This window comes from Megalobrama amblycephala, linkage group LG9 (genome assembly GCF_018812025.1).
Source record: "Megalobrama amblycephala isolate DHTTF-2021 linkage group LG9, ASM1881202v1, whole genome shotgun sequence".
NCBI classification, from domain to species: Eukaryota; Metazoa; Chordata; class Actinopteri; order Cypriniformes; family Xenocyprididae; genus Megalobrama; species Megalobrama amblycephala.
In genome coordinates, this window is record NC_063052.1 from 31,710,521 (window position 1) to 31,737,117 (window position 26,597).

The following is a 26,597-nucleotide window of genomic DNA, read 5'->3' on the forward strand; positions in this document are numbered from 1 at the left end:
GTGTGTGTGTGTTTGGTTGCCCAGGCTCATGTTGAGTTGCAAAACACCTGCGTTGCTGGCAGCAAAACAGTCTTTTTCCTTTTTTGCCGTGAATTAATGAAACACACCATCCTTGACTTGCACTAAAGGTTCTCATCTTATATCTGATGTGCTCTCTGTAGGAGAAGCCAGCGCTACTTCATGGCATCAGTTATGCAAATTTGGCTTGGTGGATGATAAACCTGCAGACTTACAGACAGAGGGAGCAGAGCCATTTCTAGGCACTTGTTGCGGTCACGATTTTCATTTCAGTTTAGAATATATCAATATAACATTTCATTAAATAAACTCATACTTCTTAGTACTTTACCATGGCAATTTAGTTAATTCCACAAACTCACACATTAAGCCTTTGCTTTTTAATTTTTATCCTAGTGTGAGTGCCTGAGACTATGAGTGTGTTATAAGTGAGGCTCTCTTATTCAAAGAGCAGCAGTAGGAATTAATTTTACACCCAAGCAGCATACCTTGCATCGCTGTTTTGAGTGAACATTTCATAAGTGCCACAGAAAACAGTAATATGCAAAAGAACACACTTTTCTATTTAAAAAGCCAAATGTTGATCTATATTAGGGATGCACCGATATTACAATTCCGGATGATAATTATCATCATGTTATGGCCAATAACTGACAGATGAGACAAATTAAATTCTATACGATTTTGTTTAAATAATATAAACAATAAAAACTAAACTCAATTTTAAATGCTAAGTTATTTAGAAATGCTAAAGTGAATTTGGTCATTATAGCATGTGGGTAATGGATATTCATTAGACTTCTTTAAGATTAAGATTCCTATGCATCTTATAATATTTATGTGGGGCTTACTATATTTCCTGTAATAGGATGGCCTTAAAGAAAGCACAAACTGTAGGGGAATGCTCATTTTAGCTATTCATAAAAATGTTAGTGCACATGTATGTGTTGGAAGTAATGCATTACAAGTAATATGAGTTACATAATCAGATTACTTTTTTCAAGTAACTAGTAAAGTAATGCATCACTTTTAAATTTACAAGAAAATATTTGAGTTACGTTTTTAAATAGGTAATGAAAGTTACTTTGTTTTCCCATTTATTGACTGACAGCTCTACTGTCACCATGTAGAGAGAAATAAAGTGCAGAGGGGTTGTGTGCGCTGTGTGAACATGATGGTTATTGTAGTTCTAGACTAAATGTGAACACACATTTACTCATTTCACTTGCACAAAAACAGATTCAGGATCCCTCAAAATCAATAAAAACAGTGAAAAGCAAACTCTGAATATTATGCAAACCCAAATAATTAAATGTTAAATAACGCAAATGTACTTTATGTATTTAATCTCACTTTATTAACCAATGTCTTTGTTGATGACCTTCTATGATGTAATTCAACCATACTAATAAGCAAAAATGACTAAAATGATAAAAATCACATTTGTGTTTCATTGTTTTGTTTTTAGTACTTAAAAGGTCCCGTTCTTCGTGATCCCATGTTTCAAACTTTAGTTAGTGTGTAATGTTGTTGTTAGAGTATAAATAAAATCTGTAAAATTTTAAAGCTCAAAGTTCAATGCCAAGCGAGATATTTTATTTAACAGAAGTCGCCTACATCGAACGGCCAGTTTGGACTACATCCCTCTACTTCCTTCTTTAATGACGTCACTAAAACAGTTTTTTGACTAACCTCCGCCCACAGGAATACACAAGAGTTGCGTTTGTAGAGTGTGTTTGTCGCCATGCCGTCGAAACGCTGTTATTTTCATCCCGCAGTCCAATCACCTTTGTTTGGCCTTCCCAGGGACGCTGTACTTAGAGATCAATGGTTACAATTTATGTTCAACTCGGTTCCCGAAAATTATAATCCACATGTAAAACTATGTGCAGCACATGTTTACAATAACACTGAGCGCGTGCATCTTACCACATTATGGTAAGAGGCGTGACCTTTCCGGGCAAGGTTCGCTAAGCTGCTGTCGAATCACAACACAGGAACCGCTGGCACAATCAGAACTCGTTACGTATTTCTGAAGGAGGGACTTCATAGAACAAGGAAGTCATCAGCCCGTTTTTATGACAGTGGAAACAGCGGTATACAGATAAGTAAATTATGTGAAAAATACTGTGTTTTTTTACACGCGAAACATGAACACATGTTATATTGCACACTATAAACACAATCAAAGCTTCAAAAAACACGAAAAACGGGACCTTTAAGTAAGAGTGTTTCTCCTGTATCCTATTCTTATTTAATAATCCAGAATGGGAGCACAGATGAAAGGTTTGTTTGAGCTGCGCCCTCTACTGTATAGATGTGAATTTGCATTTTCTTCAGTCTGAGGCTTATTCATTTCACTTTTGGTGTGAAAGGAGCTTTCACACCAAACAAGCAAGCCCAGCCCAGATGAGTAAAAGTAATGCAAAAGTAATGTAACGCATTACTTTACATAAAAAGTAACTAAGTAATGCAATTAGTTACTTTTTTAGGGAATAATACAATATTGTAATGCATTACTTTTAAAAGTAACTTTCCCCTACATTGGTGTTGATTTTATCCATCCTATTTATTTTATTTATTGGCTTGTTTTAACTCTTGTTCTTAAACTGTTAGTTCACCCAAAAATTTAATTTCTGTCATCAATTACTCACCCTCATGTCGTTCCACACCCGTAAGATCTTCGTTCATCTTCACAACACAAATTAAGATATTCTTGATGAAATCTGAGAGGTTTCTGTCTCTCCATAGAGATCCAACGCAACTACCACTCCAGGGTCCAGAAAGGTAGGAAAAAGACATCATTAAAGTACTCCATGTGACTCCAGTGGCTTAAACTCAATTTTATGAAGCAACATGACTGCTTTGTGCAAAAAAACCAATCATATTTACAAAATAATATTATCCAAAGCGTGTTGACGCAACAATGCAGCTCTCGCGTGAACAACATGCATCATGATGCTCTCGTGAACACTCGCGCATGTGCATTGAGTTGACGCGCGAGTCTGAACACAACACTTATGCGTCATGAGGCTCTTGTGAACGCGCGTTCCAGATCAATATTTTTGTAATGTAAAGTGGTAAATTATGATTTTGTGCAAACAAAGCACTCACGTCGCTTCATAAAATTGAGTTTAAGCCACTGGAGTCACATGGAGTACTTTAATGTTGTTTTTCCTACCTTTCTGGACCTTGGAGTGGTAGTTGTGTTGGATCTATATGTAGAGACAGAAACCTCTCAGACTTCATCAAAAAGATCTTAATTTGTGTTCCGAAGATAAACGAAAGTCTTATGGATGTGGGACGACACAAGGGTGAGTAATTAATGACAGAATTTTCATTTTTGGGTGAATAACCCGTTAATCATCTTGTGTATTTATTTATTAATCATGGTGAGGCAAGAGTTCATTTAAAAAAAAAAAAAAAAATGGTATGCTCCAATTAGTTAGCGGGAAAATGTGACTCACTAGTAGAAGGGAGGATTGGAAGACGGATTATGATTTGAGTGAATTTGAACAAGGTTACTGTGAGAGTGCACTGAAACTCTGGCCTCAATAGTTGAGTTGGCACTGTTTTAGTACCTAAGAGTTCTAGTTTTTAGACTGTTTTTAATCGATAACCCGTTTTATTTCAGCTCTTAACCATATTTATTTGCACATTTTGCACATCTACTTTAATAAGCATCTCTCTGGAAGGCAACATTGCTCCCGTGTTTACATCTTGGTGCGATTCTCCTTGTGACCGCTCGGGTCTCTATACACACACACACACACTAGTGCTGGTGTTTTTGAGTGTGGCTGGCGATTGAAGCATCACATCGGATCATGTAACACAAATGACTGAGTTTATTAGATACAACCAACAGCCACCCTGAGAGTAGAAGACACATGTTAACATCACAAGTTCTGAGTAACCGTCAAAACAAGACGTTCAGCGCCTCGAGGTGGTTTTCTATATTGACAGTATGAGTGTACAGTGCTGTCTGGAGCAAGTGCTGTGTGTGTAGTCTCCAGATTTTCACATCATTCTGAGTTTAAACTAATCTCTCATCCTGGCTACGCGCATTTGAACTGGATTACGGCGAATGACAGTGAGATGTCTGTATGTGTTTGTAATTTGAGCTGAGTGAGAAATGATGCATTCACCATTTTTCTGGATATATAAAATTGAGCATTTTCAAGTAATAAAATGTTCTGCTTCTGCTTGTTACTATGTACTGTTATAATTGTGCAAATAAATTGCATGAAGTTTTTTGACAACAATGGATGTTTAAATGGGTCCTATGATTAAAAAACATAAAAATAAGCGATTTCTGAGAAACACTTGATATTTAAAATCAACCCAAACAAACACACTTCATGAAAAATCAGGTGAAGATGATGACAAGAACATAAAATTAACATAACACAGTACAAGACACAAGAGTTGGTTGTTAGTCGCCAGCAGCACACCAGCTCCAGACAAACAATGACACTCAAAACTGTCAAAACAACAGCATATCTCGGTTCTGTGAAACATAGCAAAAACCAATGTTACAACACAACCTCAGCATCCATTTTCAGGCCTTCCCGCTTTAGGTCTCTCCAGTACTGGAAAGCTTTTCTAATATTTAACGCAGGTCCTAAAACTCTTGTCTGATCATAACCCTTCGATTTCCAGTGATATTCATCTGGGGTCTCATTTATAAAGCGTGCGTACGCACAAAACAGGGCTGGAAACTTGCGTACGCCGGTTCCCGCGCAAAGGTTGTGATCTATAAAAAACAAACTTGACGGGAGAATGTGCGCACCTTTAAGCAAACTTTGAGCCGTGCGTACGCACATTTTGGAGACAGCAGTTTGGCGACACCGATGGTGTGCTGAGGGACTGACGGCAGATGAAGGAAAACCACTTTAAATCCTAATTATGAGTCATAATCATAAATACAGTGCATGTGTTCACAATAACAGTTTAAATAAATAAAAGAATGATTTAATCTCGCATGGAAACTCACATTTTCATTTTGATATACACATTTACATTAATGTTACACTTTCACTAATGGCGATAAGCACTGAAATTACATTACGCAGTCGTTACGGAGAAGTTAATCAAACGTGATATGAATTTACATAGTAGATGTGCTACTTTCGATCACTTTTCCTGTGACACGCTGCTTTAATGACAGCGAGCAGCGCAAGGAGCATAATAATTCCTCTTTAAACTACACTGCAGATGTTATACAAAATATTTTAGCGAGAACGACGATCGATGCACGCTTAACTTCGATATTATGGAATACACTGCTGGATTCGGTGGTCGAACGGTCCGTTGATTCCAATGATAATAGCTTACTAAACCGCAGCTGCAGGAGGTGTTGATGTCGTGTGAAGGATCTTCAAACAATTACCACTGTATATGAAGGATATAAATTTGAGGAAAACGGTAAGATTTGCACGTTTCCTTTTTAAAATACTTCAGTGAAGCGCCGAGAAAGACAATTGTATTTACACTGCAATAAATAAGTAGGCATATCCGTTTCCACTAAAAAAATATAGCCTATAAACTTACTAAAAGATATGTTCACCATATCAGCAAAACTGCATAAATTTGATTCGAATTGTTTAAAACAGTTAAAATACTATTTGACCAGTGGAAATGAATGAATCAACTATATTCTAAAATCTTTATCTTAAGTATTTAATACAATTTTGTTTTTATGCAGATTTTGATATATTTATTCTAAAACATAAGAATATTGGATGATATTTAGCAATGTAATGTGTATGGCACAAATGTTAACCATGGTGTCACGTGGATGGGAACGTGCATGGAAATGATATGCAGATGAGGTTATGCATAGTAAAACCAGGCGTCATAAGCTCCATATATGGTGATTTCGGGGGGAGACGGGGTGGAGATGCACGTTATACGGTATTATCACGATATTGATATAATATTGATATAATAAGTTGCAAAAAAAGTGTTGTCATATTATAACAGGTTTAAGAACTTTTTCTTACAACAAAAAGAACTCTGAACATTTAAATACAATAATGCAATACACAAAAATGATAAAGTAAAATGTTTCAATTAACAACAGGTAACACATTACAATAAGTTCTCATTGTGTAACATTAGTAGGCTATTTATTTTCAAACCTTAAAAATGTATTAAAAGAAAAATATAAGTTTGAAAATAAATAGCCTATTAAGTTAAGTATTTGGTGCTGTGATGAACAACATTGCGAATACAAATAACTGAAATGCTGTTTGAAGCATTTTAAATACTTTAGTAGCACAGCTGCCTTGTTTACGGGGTTTTCAGGGGTAACCGCTGCATTTCTGTCAGCACCTTCTGCTGTCAGAAAGTGAATGTGCACTTTCATTCAGCGTGTGTTCTTCACTCGTTCCGCCATGTGCTTCTCAGGCACGTTGGACTTGTTTACATCTTTGACGCAGCATACAGAGGTGTTATGCATTTTTTACGATAGATGGGGAAAGTATTCTTAAAATGTATTATAAAAATTTGAATAATTCCTAATAAATAATTATTCACAGTATTTTGAAGTGCCCACGATAACAATATTGTGCATATTCATTATCGTGATATATCGTATAACCAAATATCAGCTGTTTTATATTTGGACGTAAACACGGAAGCGTTGAACTGCGTTCACTGTGTCAACTGTGTAAGAGTCTGACAGGGTAGAGAAGAAATTGTTAAATAAATTTATTATTTTTGTTTCGTTTTTGTGCACAAAAAGTATTCTCGTCGCTTCATAACATTAAGGTTGAGACACTGTAGTCACAATGACTTTACTAGTTTTCTGGACCTTGAATGATGGTAATTATGTTTTTATTTTTTTCAATGAATGATTCAGAGACTCTCTAATAAAGAGAGTCATTTGTCTCCACCTACTGGCGTAATTATGTAACATGCAGAAAAATTGTAAAAAGGATGACAAATATTACATATAAATATATATATATTTTTCACTATATCACCCAGCTCACCAATTATGACTCCTTTCTATGCTGTGTCGAGTCTCTCTCTCTCTCTGTAGGAGAACAATCTGCTCTCTGTCAGTCTTTGTTTCACTCTCTTTCCCTGTGAGTGTCAGAGCAGCACAGCAGGGTCTCCCACTCCTCTCCATTTCTCTTCATTCCTCTCCATCACTCATTCTCTAAGAGACATGTATATCCGGCCTTCGTGCCGCAATATCCTTGAAATCCTCAACATGTGCTGCCCTGTAATGTACATCACGCACTGGATACGCTCGGTATATTTTATCATACGTGATGGGTTATTTTGACCCTGTACTCTCTTTGAATACCTCTTGAGTTTATTGTAGTGTATTATGTAGAACCCATCTCAATATCTGTACACTTTCTGGATCACTATGCTATTTTATTCTTAACCACTGGAATTCAGAAGTCAAGAACATACCCGGGGGTCAACGGTTTGTGTGAAATCACTGTTTTCTGTACTCTCAACTATTCATGAGGTGCTCAGTTCCGCCCTTCTTACCACATCTTGTTTTTCATTTGCAATTTTCTATACACTCATCCAATGCACCTCTACTGTAGAGTGTTGGGGATTTTGTTTTATCTATGGCCACATGAAATAGCTTCTCAGGCATTTTTTTTTTTTTTCATCTTGTTGCTTCTTTAATTTCGGTTAATGGTCACGTGACATGCAGGTAAACAAATGAAGTATTTTATCTTTTTAGCATTTGCTGATTTGTTTTTATTTAATTTAATTTCATTTGGCATTTTTATGATTTAATGAATGATTAACTTTTCAAGAACTCACTATCCCTTCTGCAGTATGGGAAACCCTGACGTAATGTAATGTTTAATGTTGTGGATAACAAAAATTGAATATATTTTCTTTCTCTTTGTATTTTTATATAAATTATGGTAAAAGACTGTCCCATTCAAAGCAATATGATGAACAAGTTAGGTCCAAAGTAATCTAAAAGTAGTCAGAATACATTACCTAAAATGTGTATATAAATATATAATATCTATAAAATCCAGCAAAATTAATTCAGTCAACTTTTACGAGCATTCAGATGAACACAAAGCTAATGCACAAGGACTGAAAGCCACAAAACTCTGAATTTGATTTCATGGTTCTTTAATATCTCTCCCCACTCACCCCTGTGCCATTTCTCTTTCTGTTCAACCTATTCTTTTGGACTTGTCATCTCAGATATAGTAACAAAAGCGGCGCTGCCACCCGTCAAGCCCTCTCTGAGCCAAACATGCACACGGTGCAATGGTGCACCAAAACAAATGGCATAGCTTGATTGTTTTAATGTGCTTAAACTCCCACAGCACAGGCTGTGCCATGTTTTTCAATCTTTTTCTATTCCCCTCTCATTTTCTTGCTCTCTCTTTCTCTCTCTCTGTGGAGCTCAGCTGCACATAATAAATTCATCTGCTTTCAGAATCTGGATTTGCAACGAAGCCACAGCCACCCCACTCCTAGTGAACACTAAACAAAATGGTTGCCTGTCTCTTCCTTGTTCTCTCTCCATCCACAAAATCTCGAAAAATAAAGGGTTTTCCATGTTTCTCTTTTCAAGAATCATTCTGTTGAGTGCATTACGATAAGCTATACATAGCAGTAGCACGTTCCTGCCAGTTGTTTCTGTTGTATTGCTCTATAGTATGTTTTTGCTGGGTCAAATGGACCTCTGACAGAAACACCATTGCTATAACAGTCTCGTTTCTGAAATGTGCTAGTGTGCTCTGTGGTAAAACACTTGGATAAAGCATTATTACTGCCCAATACAAAATTCTGTCATGAAACTCTAGGGGCCCTATTTTAAACGATCTAAGCACATGGTCTGAAGCACACGGTGCAAGTGCACTTAGGGCATGTCCGAATCCACTTTTGCTAGTTTAAGGACGGGAAAAATGGTCGGCGCGCACGGTGCATGGTCTAAAAGGGTTGTCCTTATTCTCTTAATGAGTAATGTGTGTGTTTTGTGCAATAAACCAATTAGAGTGTCATCATAAAAGCCAGTTGCACTCACGCCATGGCGGATTCGTTGTTTGCAAATTCCACCATGTAAACTAAACGCATCTCTAGTGAGTAAAAGGATCTGCTCGTGCACGAGGTTAAAGCGTGAGCAGACCATCTACAGGACAAGCCGGATTCCACCAAAGCATTTTTATTATTATTATGCCTCAAAATAGCAACACGCCAACAATGCACCTGAAAACACCTCATTTTCAGACCAGCACGCCCACAAATGGGCGCAAATGCATTTGCTATTTAAACAACGTGGCGCAGGATGTGAAAATGAAAACTGTGTCGGGCTGAAACTAGCAAAAAACACTTGCGTCGCGCCTGCCGCCGCTTTTCGCCTGATGTATGATAGGGCCCTAGATGGCACAGGCTGATAGGTCCTTAACTCAATCTGCTTATAATCACATCATTCTCTATAGGGCACAGCTGATTGGTTCCTGCCATAGCCAATGAGCTTGCTGCTCAACCTTCAAAAACTTGGTCAGCATTTGCTGTAGCAGTGCAGCACGCTTTCAGAAACCGTAATTCATGTATGCTATTTTGCACAGCAGCATCATGTCTTACTTGCTCACAGCAGCGTGTTGTGCATGTATTGGCAGTAAAAAGTCCTGTACTTGCTCTGCAGAAGCAGCAATAACCAACAACAGCAGCAGCGTAGCAGATCTATTCTGCCAAGACTAAACATATCAGCATTGTCATATACATTACCATGCCAAACACTCCTAGAGTTGTCATGACAAAAATGTGTTTTGATGTCAGAGAAATCTGAAGAGAAAATAAAAACAAACATATGCATTTAAATTTTTATTAAATCATTTTACTTTAATAATAGTAAATATTTTAATCATATATATATATATATATATATATATATATATATATATATATATATATATATATATATATATATATATATACATACATACATACATAGAAAATATATTTCATATATTACATTTTATGAAATTATATATGTAATTTTAATTTATTAATATATAAACTTATATTATAGGCAATTAATTAAATGTCAGGATGAAATCACAATTGACCCTTCGCCAGAGGTTTGATTGATAAGCGATCTAACCAATCAGAACGCCAAATCCACCATTTTGTCCGACAAAGCAGTCAGGAGTTAGAAGATTAACCTCAGTGGACTTGAACTTGAAAAACTGTGTGTACATATGTCTTGCCACGTTTTAAACTACATTCCTTCTCATGTTCATTCATGTTTATTTGATGCTATAAATTAACTAGTAGGAAGAGATGATCGGTTCACGACCCTCTTGAGCTGAGGCGGTACAGCAATCTGTCACGACACATTAAAGAGCTACAAAATGTTTTTTATTGTTTGAATTTCTATTAAAAAAAAAACTATTTGAAAGCTGGGCCTTTGTTTAATATCACAAGTAACCTGCTCTGTCTTATCTGTCAACGTGTTGTCAGTGTCCTCTTTGCTTCGCAATGCATTTTTCACTGCGTGTGGCTTGAGAGCGCCATGGCTTGTCGGACATAGCAACAGTAACTAAGGGGGGGTGGATCTTTGCGAAGTGTCAGTTCTTATATTTTAATGCAATATTGCAGTATTTACAAAGACATCTCTTCTCTGATGACTTGTTTACTGGTGTGAAGGCAGGGTGGACAACCTGTCACTCACATTAAATCCACCAATAGCAAACCACAACTATCCAATAAATTCCCCATGGTCAAAATCAAGTCCCACCCTACATTTTTTCTTGTTTGCGAAGCCATTTCACTTGAATAAACATCACAATAGGGAAGAAAAGACTATCGGAATTGCCATTTCATGATGACTTTAATATTTTAATTTATTTTAAAAAGTTAAAAAGGTAGCAATTTTAGTTTTATAGTTTAACAAATAAAGCCTGTTTAATTAGCCCCTAGAGAACACATAGACATAACCCTGCTGTAGGGAAGCACCAGTACATAGATGGAAAACAAAATGAAGAACTAGAGATTCAATTTTAGTGCATCTTTAAAGTCAAAATGGCATTCGCAACCCATTTTACAATCATGACGTGTCATATTTCCACATGAAATATTCAGAAGAAAAAAATTGATTCAGGAATTGATTGCATCATGAAAAGTGAAAGGAGTCAGAGCTGAATGTGTCTGTAGTGGATTGTGGAAAACTACTCGCCAACCTGAAACACCACACAATCACACACATTTGAGGAGGTTTTTTTTTTTGTCAGGACATTCACATTCACCCTTCTCCATGTCACGCATCTTTTTCCAATCTGTTACTGGCAAGATGTTAGTCAATAGATACCTACAACAATGGCAATATAGCCAATTAGCTATTGGTTTACATTAAGGCTTATTGACCTCAGCCAAAAAGGAAAGTCATTTCCAGAAGGCAACATGATATTACATTTAGGAGAACGATTACAAAGAAACATTTTCTTCTTCAGAATAATCTGCAATGAAAATCATGCACAAAAAGATGGGAAAAGTGTCAGTTTTGATTACATGCTGCTTTAAAACATTGAAATTGTTCTCTTAAGGCATCAGGTTTAAAACCATTTTAGTTCGATGCTGAAGTGTGTAATTTTTGTATGTTAAAATTCTTTTTCTTATCTTGCATTTCTCTTTGTTCTGCTCTGTCACTACTCATCAATATGTTTATCTTTTCATCTCTTTTTGTTCTGGAAGGACAAGACCTTGTTTTGTTGCTGGGTCAGAGGTTGACAAGAGGTCAGCTCCAACTCCACTGAACCAAGAAATGCTTTCAAAAACCACCGACCAGCTCTCTCCAAACACACACACATCAATCCATCAGCAAACAGCACTCAACTATGACTTTTCAGCTCTTTTCTTCCTTCTTAGTACAACAATACAGAAAGAGCGACAGAGAAACAGAATGGAGGGACATTTGGGAAAGCCTGAAGCACACTTAACCTCTATTACGGGCTGGTGTATGCAGTCCAGCGTTGCAGCGTACAGTGGTAGAGCCACGGGCGATGCAGAGAATCGGGCGCACAGGGACACGACCACTCCACACACACACACATCTCACTTTAATGCAGAGCCCGATGGCAATGGCACGGGCAACATACTTCACTCATTTGGCCTTATCATCTTATCTTATCTAGGGGAGTTCCCACAAGGCTTCAAGTCAGAAAGCATCAAGAAAGAGAGAAATAAATAATAACAGTGGAAAGATGGAGAGAAAAACCTCATCTTTATCGCTCTGCACATATTTCTCCTCACCCTTACCGAGATCAAAGGCTCCCTGGATGCAAGCCGACTGTTTTCTTACATATTTTCTTTCTTGTTGTAAGCTAACTCAATAACAGAGAGAGAAAAAAGTGTTTCATTAATATTCATTTTATTCAATCTCCGACACCATTCCGTGACTATAAGAAAATCCACCATATGGTAGATTCTGAAAAGACTGTTTCTTTCCTATTGTGAGAAAACATGTGTTTAGGGAATGTGTTGGGAGGCTCACGAATGATTTTAGGAGTCGGGATCCAAACCAATCAGAAAATGTGTGTTCCCTTCCCGATGTGAAAGAAGATACGGAGCGCGAGAGCACAATGAAGCCCGAGCGCGAAGATGGCCTTGCTCTTTATGAGAGAGAATTGAATTTTTATCTCAAGTTAATATTAAGGTCTTAACAAAACCCATTCTGATCATTCTCATACAGAAGCGAGAAGTCAGGCTAAACTGACCTCTAGCGGTTCAAGGCTGAAGGGTTTAAGGCGAAATAAAAGATGAGCTTTAAAAAGTTTGTGTACGTGCGTTTGAATGCGGTCTGAGGGTGTAACGTGGCAGTGAATATCTTCAAATACGTTTGTGAAAAGCTCCGCTTCTACTGAAGTTGCACTGATTTTCTGTGCTGGCAAAAGACACTGCCGGTGTGAATTATCGAAGCTAAAAAGTGGAAATGATGAGCAATAAGCCAAAGTTGTCAAACAAGCTGCTAATAATACTGCACGTTATGCTGGGAAATGGTCTGAGATAATGGTTAACTTCTTTTTTTTTTTTTTTTACTTCAGAGTTCAAACAGCAAGTGTGAATCTTATGGAAGGTGGGTATTTTAGAAATGTGAATGCTCGGGAAAAAAAATAGGCTGTGCCAGGTTGGTCAACCAGTGGTTAAGCAGCTCAACCAGGTCCCCTAGTTTCACAGAGAAAGTACTGACTATTAAGCTATAAATGCAGCTTATTTGTGCCCATAACTGCCTATGTAGACAGAAATAGTCTGAGTGACATAAAATAACCTTTTGTTTCATTTTGTGTGACATACAAGGAATGGGTAAATTTGAAATCAATGATACTACAATTACAGACTGCTGTGGAAAAACTCAAATAATGGCACAAGAGACATCGCTAGACCTGCTTTCACCAGTTTCTATTAATGATTTCTGGTGAAATTCAACTCATCAGCCTGCATTTGTTCCATAAATATGATTAAAAATAGTCGACCAGTGTGGGTTTTTTGATGGTACATTGTATAAAAAGAAATTGTTCATAAAATAAAAATTGAAAACCAACATGATACAATAATAATTGCCAATTTGAATTTAATCAAATTCACTCATCAGCAAATATAAAATGAAAAGTTCTTAAAGGGATAGTTCATCCAAAAATGAAAATTATCCCAATTACTCACCCTCAAGCCATCCTAGGTGTACATGACTATCTTCTTTCAGACGAACACAATCGGATTTATATTTAAAAATATCCTGGCTCTTCCAAGCTTTATAATGGTATTGAATGGTGTACCCAAATAAGTGCATCCATCCATAATAAAAGTAATCCATGTGGCTCCAGGGGGTTAATAAAGGCCTTCTGAAGCAAAACTATGTTTTTTTTAAAGAAAAATATCCATATTTAAAGGGGACCTATTATGCAAAATTCACTTTTGCCGGGTGTTTGGACATAAATGTGTGTACACAACCACCCTATAGTGATAAAAATCCACCCACTCCTTTTTTTTAAATCCCCATAAATCATAAGCAGTGTCTCAAAACAAGCCGTTTCCAGATCTTTGGCAGTGTGACATCACAAAAGCCACAGGCTCCGCCCACAGCGTTGACTGACACTGAAGTTTGAACATAAACCCGCCCTGAGCCGTTGTTTACAGCGCTGACGAGAACGTCTCCCAAGTGTTTTAGGTGTTCTGTAGCTGGATGGATTAATCCACATAACTCTCTTCATGTACAACCTAAATCTGAGCTGCTGAAGACGAGGTGGATTAACTTGGTTTTCCTGGAAAATGCTCCCACAGTTCTGCCGAAATTCGTGTATGTCTGCGTGAATCATTTCACACCGGACTGCTTTGTGAAGGTATATCAATACAAAGGGACAATATAAAACAGAGACTGTGCTAAAAATGTGTTACTCAAGGAGGATATACAAGTTAAAACTGTTCGTGATCAATCTTACAGTCTCAAGAGTGACACTAAATACGGCAGTAATGAAGGTAAGGGCACTTTATTACAGTTCATCTGAGCTTATTTACGGGTATAAAGTTTATTAAGCACCACCGGAAAGTTTACTGGTAGTTGTAACGAGTGTTTCTGTGTAATTCGCTATGTGTGTTGGTGATAATACAAGGGAAAGAGAGAGAGTTTATGGATAATATTTTAATGCACACTTGCAGTGTTTTATTAAGCTCTTACAGTAATTTTCTAGAGTGAAAACAGACGCTTCATCTTTTGTGTGAAGTAGAATAAACGTCATAAAACTCATCTGTAAAGTTTTGGCCATCATTCTGTACTAATATAGCAGATTAAAAACAAGGCAATATAAGTTAGAACCGTAATTTAACTAAACTATACCTGTTCTATCTCCATGCAGCACATATTCCTAGTTTCTGACATTATAGCACGTCCCGACTGATTCCTGTAACCGGAGAATCAGCTCATGAAGCTCCGCCCTCTTAGGCAGCTCATTTGCATTTAAAGGGACCGCACTAAAACGGCTCAACCACTAAAAGTAGCAATTTTAACATGCTATTAAAAAATTATCTGTGGGGTATTTTGAGCTAAAACTTCACATACACACTCTGGGAACATCAGAGACTAATTTTACATCTTGTAAGGCATAATAGGTCCCCTTTAAAACTTTATAAACTAAAATAACTAACGTCTGGCAGACAACTTTATGCATACTTCGCAAGTTGACTTGCGCCACGAGAGTAACCCCCTGACGCGATGTATGATGCAGGATGTAGGAGTATCGTAAGTTTAGACGCCTCTTATATCAAAATCCTCCAACATTTCTCTTTAAAAATTTTAGACTTCTAATTCGTGACCGGTGTTTTGTTTTGCTCTTTCCTCTGAGCTTCATCGTTGCGCCATGCGTCAGCTAAGAGGTTACTCTTCCGCCGCAAATCAATGCGTATGGCCATCTGCCGGAAGCTAGTTATTATAGTTAAAGTTTTAAATATGGATATTTTTCTTACAAAACCCATCGCTTCTCTTCAGAAGGACTTTATAAACCCTCTTATAATAGGACTCCTATCTTCTGAAAGAAGATAGTCATATACACCTAATGGCTCCAGGGTAAGTAAATCATCAGATAATTTTCATTAATTGGTTGAACTATCCTTTTAACATCACTACCATCCATCCATCCAAAACTGTAAGGTGTTTTAAGTATTAAATAGTACAGTTATATTAATTTCTCCAATTAAAATTAATTCTACCTACATCAAAAACTGATTTGAAATTAGTTTGTTTGCTACCTAAATTCATATTTAGTTGAAATTCTGGAGTGGAAATTGAATTCAAAAGGCTTTCTCAATTCAGTTTGAATGGCACACAATCCTGGCTGCAATGCATGTTGGTAAATTCGATAAAATGAACTTATAAAAATAACTATCCTGATAGTCGGTATAATGTCAATATACACTTCATGTACAAAATGTGGAAACCTAAATATCACACCCATTATTTCAAAACCAGCGCCTGTTAGTAATGGGAGTAACTCAGAGCTGATACAGGTAGTAGGAAACACCTAATTTGTCAAAAGTCCTAAATCAGTCACATACTGATCTATAATTTATCAAAAAAGCTTTAAGCTGACCACCCCTGGTTGAGGCCAGGACTGAATGCACTCAAAGCAGTTGCCAGAAAAAAGAGGCTAACCAGCCGCTACATAAAAACCAGCCTCACACCACACTTTCCCACTTACTCGCTCGCTCTCACACAAACACATTCAGAGTACAAAACACTCTCACTCAGAATGGACAGCATCACAAATGGACATCCCACTCAGCACTCCATCTAGCGCTAGCGGCCCTATTAGCATCATTAGCCGCTAATATAACGTACATTATGTGGAGATGATGGACGCAGAACACCAACCTTACTGCTCCTGAGAGTAAACATTCAAGGCCCATTAACCGCTGATCAGAGTACATTAAGAGATTGAGGTTTGTGATCATAACGCAAGATGATTTTCAAGCTAGTGTCTCATTTTAGCCAAACGCTAACACCCCCAGGACCGTTCCTAGATACATTTAAAAGAAAAGGAGGAAGAGGGGCATAATCTCTTAATTGTCTTCTTTGATGTTCAGTGGTCTAAAAGCTATCTGGAGAGTCTTCTCTACTAAATGGCACTAGAAATTTAGAAGTGTTTCTCTCTCAGTGTTTGAAGAGCCACTGCCTTTTTGTTTGCAACAAAGTTAAAAGGAGCTGGCTGCTGCACGGAGTCATAAACAGCACATTGATATTAATAGAAGCTAATTATATATTTTATGTGCAGTCAGGCATCCAAGTGCATCTACAGCCTCTGCAAACACTAACCGGAGTTTTGGACATGATGAAGTAGTCACCATCTCACTGACACTTCACAGAGATGCCTATTTGTGTGTTTTCATCTGGAAGATTTTACTGTTTAGAGTGTCATTGTGTTGGTAAAACATTATCTGTCGGATGTTAGAACAACATTTTGCTGTTTTGCAGTTTTGGAGATTCGGGTTCATAATGTTTGTAATGTTTAGTTGACAGAACTTTGTACACTTAAAAAAAGTGCTTTAAAAAAAAGAAAGCAATGCTTTTCAGATGACGCACTTTTTACAGATACCTTGCAATGCAAGTTTCCTTAAACTTAAGTATGATAGTTATGGAAGCATGTGCAAATAAATAAATAAAGTAATTAAGTGATAGGTAATAGCACTGATTGCAATAAGAAAAGCCAGTTTCTCACAAGAAGTTGTGCCTTTTTCTTCACAATTGTTACTTTATATATGGGTCAATGACTTGACGGGTCATTTTTTGTCCAAAGGCCTTAAAAATAATAATAAAAAAACAAAGATATGAAATCCAAAGTATGTAAGGATCTCTTTTATTTAATCCAAAAGGTTTTTTAAAGATTTTGAAGTGTCAAAAGGTCATTCGGTTTAACCATCCAAAGGCCAATACAGCCATTTCATTTGTGATTAAAATATCTAAAAATGAAATAAATGTATATATATTTTTTATTCTGGCATGATTTTTTAACATCATATATCAACACAGTGCAAAATGGTATTAAAATTATGTGTAGAAGTTGTTGCTTTGTTATGAGAAAATGTCTGGAAAAATTAATTCATTGATGTCATTCAGAGTAACCAATATAAAGGGACCATTTTGGATCAAGTCATAAGGTCAATATCATGTGACAGGATGTGACATCATTCAGACACCTGCAAACCACATGGTTGTGAAGCAAAGTAACTAACTTTCTTTTAACTATTTGAAAAATTCATGTTTTCACTTGCTCATACGCATGTCCCGAAACATCAGGTCATTCGGTACAACCGCTATAAAACATGGAAAATGTTGTAATATATACAAAAAAAACTTGTTTGAAAAATGTTTGAATGTCCTTTTGCCAGCTAGCTAGATATCAGCATGTTAGCATTGTTCGGTATTTGATATAACCAAAAGTGTCATTTGGTAAAACCGAAATTTTGGTTTAACCGAATGACTTTTTTGGTGACAAATTTTGTCCTTCTTGTAAAAAAAAAAAAAAAGAAAAAAGAAAAAGCAGTGCCAACTGATTATAAAATCAACATAATCTCATTGTTAACACTTTAATAACACTTTTAAAAACCTTATTTGTCAATGACCCATACACTACCGCTGCATTTATTTGGTCAAAAAAAAAAAAAAAAATATTGTAAATAAATTATATTGTAAAAAATTATTACAATTTTAAATAAATTATGCAAAGCTGAATTTTCAACATCATTACTCCAGTCTTCAGTGTCACATGATCCTTCAGAAATCATTCTAATATGATGATTTGCTGCTCAAGAAACATTTATTTTTATTATCAATATTAAAAACAGTTATATATATATATATATACACAGTGTGTGCAGAATTATTAGGCAAGTTGATTTTCTGATCATATTTTTTTCCCAAGCACATTTTACCAATTCCAATCCACATCAATCTTAATAACTACTATTAATATTGTTTTTAATCATTTATAAGTGATATATAATTGTTCATGAAGGCTGGAAATGAAAAATGCCTTATATTTAGGTGTGCAGAATTATTAGGCAGGTTTTCTTTTACAGGCAAAATGAGCCAAAAAAGAGATTTAACTCAGACTGAAAAGTCAAAAATTATTAAATACTCATGAGAAGGATGCAATACTAATGCAATATTAGAAATTGCAAAGTTAAAGCATGACCAAGGGACAGCAAAATGCTCATTGGGTCAGCGGGGTCAGACAAAAACAGGTGGAAAAGAAAAGACACATGTTAACTACAAAATAATTAAGAATTAAGGTGAAGAATTAAGTGTGAAACCATCAGGAACCCTTTAGTCTCCAGCGCCACCATTTTCCAGAACTGCAACCTACCTGGAGTCTCCAGAAGTGCAAGGTGTTAGGATCTCAGAGACTTAGGTTAGCTAAAGAATCCTAAAAAATGACCCGCACTTAATAAGAATCACAAGCTGAAGTGTTATAAAATACATGAAGACTGGGTTTTTATAGGCCTTATAAACAGACAGCTTGAGAGTGACTCCTGAAGGACCAGCACCACATCCTCTTGTACCACTGTTTGAAGAATGTATCCAGAATCTGGCAGTAAGGTGTTTGAGTTCACTTTTAGTCCATCTCTTATCCTGAAATGTCTGTCTTGCAGAGATGGACTAAAAATGATCTTCCAAAACTTACTGCCAGATTCTGGAAGATAAATTCTTCAAACAGTGGTACAAGAGGATGTGGTGCTGGTCCTTCAGGAGTCACTCTCAAGCTGTCTGTTTATAAGGCCTATAAAAACCCAGTCTTCATGTATTTTATAACACTTCAGCTTGTGATTCTTATCAAGTGCGGGTCATTTTTTAGGATTCTTTAGCTAACCTAAGTCTCTGAGATCCTGAGACCTTGCACTTCTGGAGACTCCAGGTAGGTTGCAGTTCTGGAAAATGGTGGCGCTGGAGACTAAAGGGTTCCTGATGGTTTCACACTTAATTCTTAATTATTTTGCAGTTAACATGTGTCTTTTCTTTTCCACCTGTTTTTGTCTGACCCCGCTGACCCAATGAGCATTTTACTGTCCCTTGGTCATGCTTTAACTTTGCAATTTCTAGTATTGCATTAGTATTGCGTCCTTCTCATGAGTATTTAATGATTTTTGACTTTTCAGTCTGAGTTAAATCTCTTTTTTGGCTCATTTTGCCTGTAAAAGAAAACCTGCCTAATAATTCTGCACACCTGAATATAAGGCATTTTTCATGAACAATTATATATCACTTATAAATGATTAAAAACAATATTAATAGTAGTTATTAAGATTGATGTGGATTGGAATTGGTAAAATGTGCTTGGAAAAAAAAAATATGATCAGAAAATCAACTTGCCTAATAATTCTGTACACAGTATATATATATATATATATATATATATATATATATATATATATATATATATATATATATATATATATATATATATATATTTGAACCTGTGATACTTTTTTTTCAGGATTCTTTGATAAATAGAAAGATCAAAAGAACAGCATTTATTTGAAATAGAAATCTTTTGTAACATTATAAATGTCTTTACTGTCACTTTTCATCAATTTCATGCATTCTTGCTAAATAAAAGTATTGAGTTCTTTACAGAAAAATGTAAAGAATTACTGACCTCAGACTTTTGAATGGTAGAGTAACTTTTTATCTCACAATTGAGACTCTCATAAATGTGACTTTATATGTCACAAGTGTTTTTTTGATATTTGACATTTTATTTCTCATATTTACCTTTATTTTTTACTCTAAGCCAAAAAAATAGCTTCCGCATGACTGTAAGATTAATAAAAGCATTATAAACACATACATTCACACATGGGAGGCTGTGGAAATTGGTGATAAACACCCATGAATATGCACGACCGATCCTACACACGAACACACGCATCCATAGCTCCTAATACACTCCAGTCACAGCAGGATGTTGCTTTTATTAGCATATTAAACAAGCTGACGCCTCATTAATGTAAATTTGGTCACGGTCACCTTGAGTTTGTGATACGGTGAGGCACTGGACGCCAGCTAGAACGACAACTTGGTGTGTATCTGTGTGTGTTTGTGTAACTTTCCCCTAGGCTACTCTCCCTGTGTCTGCCAAGTCTACTGTACTGAAGTTCCTTCCCTCAGCCCGCATTTCAAAAAACATGAGCTGTGAAGTGACGCTTCTAATGGAAGAGGTTTTAAAGAAGCAAAGCTTTGAAGGGTGAAAACACACTCACACTTTTGTACACTGACACCTTGACGGGTTAGCACAAGCTGACATACCTAAGTCTGATTTGGAGGCGTGTCAGATCTGGTTACCATGGATACCGAGAGCCCACGGCACTGTAATAAATGAACACATTCACATACACACGCACGCACGCACAAACGTGCACGTATCTCATCTTTATTGGACACAAAACTCAGCCTTTCTTCTTGATTTTCTCTTGCAGGTTGCAACACTAACAGACACGAAAGCACACACAAACACGCGTATATTTGCCCACGGCTCCTCACTGCTGAGGTACCACCTGTATTTCAGGCACACAATCTTCGCCACTAGACTCTTGAAGCGAAAATCGATGCAGATCCGCCTCAAAGTGCTCTCTGGAAAAACTCTGCCACATTAAAAACAAGCCGACAACCTGTCAGCCACTTTCCCTCCCGGTGCACTTAAACACTACAAGTACAAAAAAAAAAAATTTTTTTTCCTACATAATTTTTTTCTTTTTAGCTCTTTTGTAGGAGCATTTGTGCTTTTACTTAGAGATTTTTCACCACAAATGGGTGGCGTAATTTTGTGGTGTTGCGCACAGGGAGTACATTGTGTCATCGTGAGTGAATTTGAGTTGGCATGCATAAAATCAGAGAAAATTAGGTTTAAAAATACCACACAAAGGTGTGTGCTGTGGTGATTAGAGACTGTGGCATTAACATTAACTGTGGCAGGGCTGGTCGAGGACTGGTCAGGAGATGGTCACAAAGAGAGAAAGAATAGTTCACTTTCGGCAAACTCAAACACCAAGTCATTCAGTACAGAACCAACACAATTATGCATATATATACACAGCAAATGAAGAGCTGAATGAACTGAACTGCAAAGGTATGTGCACAATCTGATGATTGTGTGAGATGTAAGACCTAGGGGGTAGGGCTGGGCGATATATCGCATGAGATTGTCACGCGCATTTTGTCAGTAAAGCCGGTTCCCTGATTACCGCTAAATCGCCATCACCTGCTTTCAAATGGAGCGGCATTTAATAGACAGAGCCGTAGTTCACTGACAAGCCACGCAATATGGCGTTCATTATCGCAGATGAATCGCCTTCGATAATGAACGCGATATTGCGTTGCTTGTCAGTGAACTACGGCTCTGTCTATTAAATGCCGCTCCATTTGAAAGCAGGTGATGGCGATTTAGCGGCAATCAGGGAACCGGCTTTACTGACGAAATGCGCGTGACAATCGCATGCGATATATCGCCCAGCCCTACTAGGGGGGTTGTAATGGTACACGGTTCGGTTCATGCAGTTAGACGACGAATACAGTCAGTCATAGGCGATACACACTCCAATCCAGAAGGGGGCGCACACCGTAATGCCTGGTAGCCCAACCACTTTTAACCAGCATTAACCAATAATAGCATTAATAATGTTTTGTTACTTTCGATAATAAACAAAGTGTCATCTTTCAAATTATGTCGATTATATCATCAAATTCAAACAATAAATGCCATTTTGATGGTTTTTAATGTGGCGTAACGCACGGAGCGCGAGTGAATGCGAACATCTCTTCCGCTTCACTGCTAGTTTCAGAATGAACATCTAAAGGTATGTTGAAAGATACAACACACTGAAATGTAGCATATCTCGTGTAATCAAACAATCAGCTTCAACCGTGGAAAGATGTCAATAGAACAGCTTGTAAACAATGTCACATAGTAACGTTATTGCATTTACCTCAGCAAAAGCCATTCAGTGTTCATACTGCTTGTTGTTGTTGCATCAAAATGCATTAGCTTTTACACTAGAAATGCGACGTGGTCACATGCATGTCTGACCACTTTTGAATGTGGTTTGAGTGATGGGATCACAAAATGTTTTGGACCTCCGGTTACACCTGTATTTAGCACTGTCAACTTGTGATCAGATCACCTGCGACAGACGTTAATACCAGGTGAAAAGAGGGCCAATGATTTGGAGCACATGCACTTACCACAGGCCACAGCTATGATGAAAAGACGCTATTACAGTTTTGTACCTCACAGTGCACTATTGTTACCCATATTTAATACAACAAGGTTACAAGATTAATAATTAAATCATAAAATTGATCCAACGAGCATATTTGTGCAGCGGGTGGCTGTTGAATGCAGGCAATGCAGACAAAGTGTGTCATTTGAATAATGTGAAATTCTATTTCATCAATGGAAATTTCTTGTTTCAAAGAATTTTTCATACAGAACTGAAGTTCCACCTCTAACTCTGCAGTTAAAGAGGAATTTAGTGGAATTTATTCTGTATGTGGTGGGCGCGCTTCTGTTCCATAGCATCTAAAACATGTATACACACAGCTGTTTAGACGCTGAAGGAATGCCTCGAGGGAACGACATATTTCACCATGCTAATGCAAAACACTGCCACAGAAGAACCGAGCGACAAAGAGAATACACTGTCTGACAGCCGTAAAGCCCCATCAAATGCATTTCACACACATGGACGAAACATGTCACATGCATAATGCAGTCAAATCCCAGTGCGCACACACACATACACACACACAGCGCATCTCTGCAATAAGTATGCATGCAGGAGGTTGACTGGTTGGTACGGGGTAATTTCTGGATCATAATTGGATACGAAAATTAGGGAATATTTACCCTCTTGACTCACACTCACTAATTCTATCAATGCATTAAACCTTCCTTTGTCACTGCAAAAACAAAAATGAACCCCTCCAGCAAGATTAATGTTGTAAATTAAATTTTCATACTCATTCTTTGATTAAAGGTTTTAAAAAGTGTTAAAAGATTGTAACAATGGTTAAAATTCAACAAATTGAAACATAATGATTTATGATACATATACACTACTGTTCAAAATAGTTCAAATAAATACTGTTCTTTTGAACTTTCTATTTATCAAAGAATTCTGAAAAAATGTACCACAGTTTTCACAAAAATATGAAGCAGCACAAGTGTTTTTATCAGTTGATAATAATAAGAAATGTTTCTTGAGCAGCAAATCAGCATATTAATGATTTCTGAATCATTGCTGAAAATTCAGCTTTGTATCACAGGAATAAATTACAGTTTAAAATATATTCACATTTAAAAAAAGCTATTTGAAATGGTAATAATATTTCACAATATCGCAATATTTTCACAATATGTTTTTACTGCATTTTTTATCAAATCATTTGCACCAAACATAACTTTAATCATGAATTATTAAAACCAAGGGTAATGGTCTGGACATTGAGTGTGTTTTAGCCTAAGAGCTTAAGCTTTCATTTGCATCTAGATGAGTTATCTATATTTGTTCCATCAGAGATCCACAATGTGTGAAAACTGTGCCAACTAGACCTGGCCTCCCCATATACAGTACATGTATGGTAAAGCATGAGCACACATTCACACACACACATACACACACACACACACACACACACACACACACACACACACACACACACACACACACACACACACACTGCATTCATACTCCATCTGGAGCTCTCAGCTGCTGGGAGAAAGAGAGAGAGAGAGATGCACATAGTCTCTCTTTTTTATCCTTCACTTGCTTCTTTCTACCATCTGCCACATTTCTTCCTCCCTTTGCCACCTAACCAATAACACACATTTTCTATAATGGTTGGGACTTTCTATTGACACTTGTTTTCATAGTGAGCTAATGATAGTTTCCATCTTCTGACTTGACACCTAAATTTATCACACAAACAAACCTTTTTTTACATTTTCAGTAAGACATTTCTATTAACCTATATCATATAAACTACTGTTCAAAAGTTTGGGGTCAGATATTTTGTGTTATTATTAATACTTTCATTCAGCAAGGACACATTCAATTGATCAAAAGCAACAAAAATTATTTGTAACATTATGTCTTCACTATTTAAAAAAAAAAAAAATGCTGTATGTTTGAACTTTCTTCAGAGAAGAAGGGGATCATGTGACACTGAAGACTGGAGTAATGATGCTAAAATTCACCTTTATCATCAAAGAAAAAAAAACAAACTATTTTTACAATAGTACTATTTTTTACTGTGTTTTTAATCTAAAAAATGCATTACCATGCATTTTCACGCATGAATAAAACAAATAAATGAATAAAATCTAACCTTTTGAACATTAAATTAAATATACACCGATCAGGTATAACATTATGACCACTGACAGGTGAAGTGAATAACACTTATCTCTTCATATTCATCACGGCACCTGTTAGTGGGTGGGATATATTAGGCAGCAAGTGAACATTTTGTCCTCAAAGTTGATATAGAAATGGGTTGGTGTAAGGATTTGAGCGAGTTTGACAAGGGCCAAATTGTGATGGCTAGATGACTGGGTCAGAGCATCTCCAAAACTGCAGCTCTTGTGGGGTGTTCCCGGTCTGCAGTGGTCAGTATCTATCAAAAGTGCTCCAAGGAAGGATCAATGGTGAACTGGCGACAGGGTCATGGGTGGTCAGGGCTCATTGATGCATGTGGGGAGTGAAGGCTGGCCTGTGTGGTCCGATCCAACAGACGAGCTACTGTAGCTCAAATTGCTCAAGAAGTTAATGCTGGTTCTGATAGAAAGGTGTCAGAATACACAGTGAATCACAGTTTGTTGTGTATCAGGCTGCATAGCTGCAGACCAGTCAGGGTGCCCATGCTGACCCCTGTCCACCGCCGAAAGCGCCAACAGTGGGCACGTGAGCATCAGAACTGGACCACGGACCAATGGAAGAAGGTGGCCTGGTCTGATGAATCACGTTTTCTTTTACATCATGTGGATGGCCGGGTGCGTGTGTGTCGCTTACCTGGGGAACACATGGCACCAGGATGCACTATGGGAAGAAGGCAAGCCGGTAAAGGCAGTGTGATGCTTTGGGCAATGTTCTGCTGGGAAACCTTGGGTCCTGCCATCCATGTGGATGTTACTTTGACGCGTACCACCTACCGAAGCATTGTTGCAGACCATGCATGAAAACCTTTCATGGAAACGGTATTCCCTTGTGGCCGTGGCCTCTTTCAGCAGGATAATGCGCACAAAGCAAAAATGGTTCAGGAATGGTTTGAGGAGCATAACAACAAGTCTGAGGTATTGACTTCATTGGCCTCCAAATTCCCCAGATCTCAATCCAGTGGAGCATGTGTGGGATGTGCTGAACAAACAAGTCCAATCAATGGAGGCCAGATACCACAGCACACCTTCAGGGGTCTAGTGGAGTCCATGTCTTGATGGTTCAGGGCTGTTTTGGCAGCACAAGATGGACTAACACAATATTAGGAAGGTGGTCATAATTTTATGCCTGATCGGTGTATACCATAAAATAAATTAATACACACATATACATTGATTCTCTATGACTGTCAACAAAGAGACACATTTTGTCACTTTTGTTTTTGGTAGCAAAACTACAGCTTAGCAACTGCACATACACACAAACAGCCATGGGGGTTAAAAACACAAAAATACACTCAGCATTTGAGTTAAAACATTCTCAAAAACCTTTCCTCAGCTTAAAGTGTGCTCAAAGTTATGTTTTTTTAGTTCATGCATTTATGCAACCATTTGAGATGCCACCAGCACAGCAAGTACAAAGCCCCGTCCACACACGCACAGAGCAGACGGTAAATATGCTTCTTACTCTCTGAAATGGAAACACACACTGGGTCCTTTATCCAATGCACAAAGTCAACATCAAGGCAACACAGACACACACAAACACACACACACACTCCTTCATGCATAGCAAGCACAAATCTGCAGGCATCATGCCTTAAGACTAAGTGTGAGATTAAAGTGTTCACAGGAAACATTGCGTCTAATCTACACAAACACACA

The 26,597-nt window shown here is 37.2% G+C and overlaps 1 protein-coding gene and 1 long non-coding RNA gene across 5 annotated transcripts in view; one reads left to right on the forward strand and one right to left on the reverse strand.

Annotated features, from left to right (window-relative positions):
- LOC125275674 overlaps positions 1 to 12,163 on the forward strand; it is a 45,420-nt gene extending 33,257 nt beyond the window's left edge. For 2 of the 4 annotated variants that reach the window (XR_007186483.1, XR_007186484.1), the window contains one exon: positions 162 to 888. This is a non-coding gene — a long non-coding RNA (uncharacterized LOC125275674). Of the gene's footprint in view, positions 1 to 161; positions 889 to 8,452; positions 8,776 to 11,712 lie in introns of those variants that run through there. The other 2 variants (XR_007186485.1, XR_007186486.1) reach the window with 2 other exon arrangements.
- pvrl2l (PVR cell adhesion molecule related 2 like) overlaps positions 1 to 26,597 on the reverse strand; it is a 197,755-nt gene that overhangs the window by 29,006 nt on the left and 142,152 nt on the right. The window lies entirely within an intron of this gene.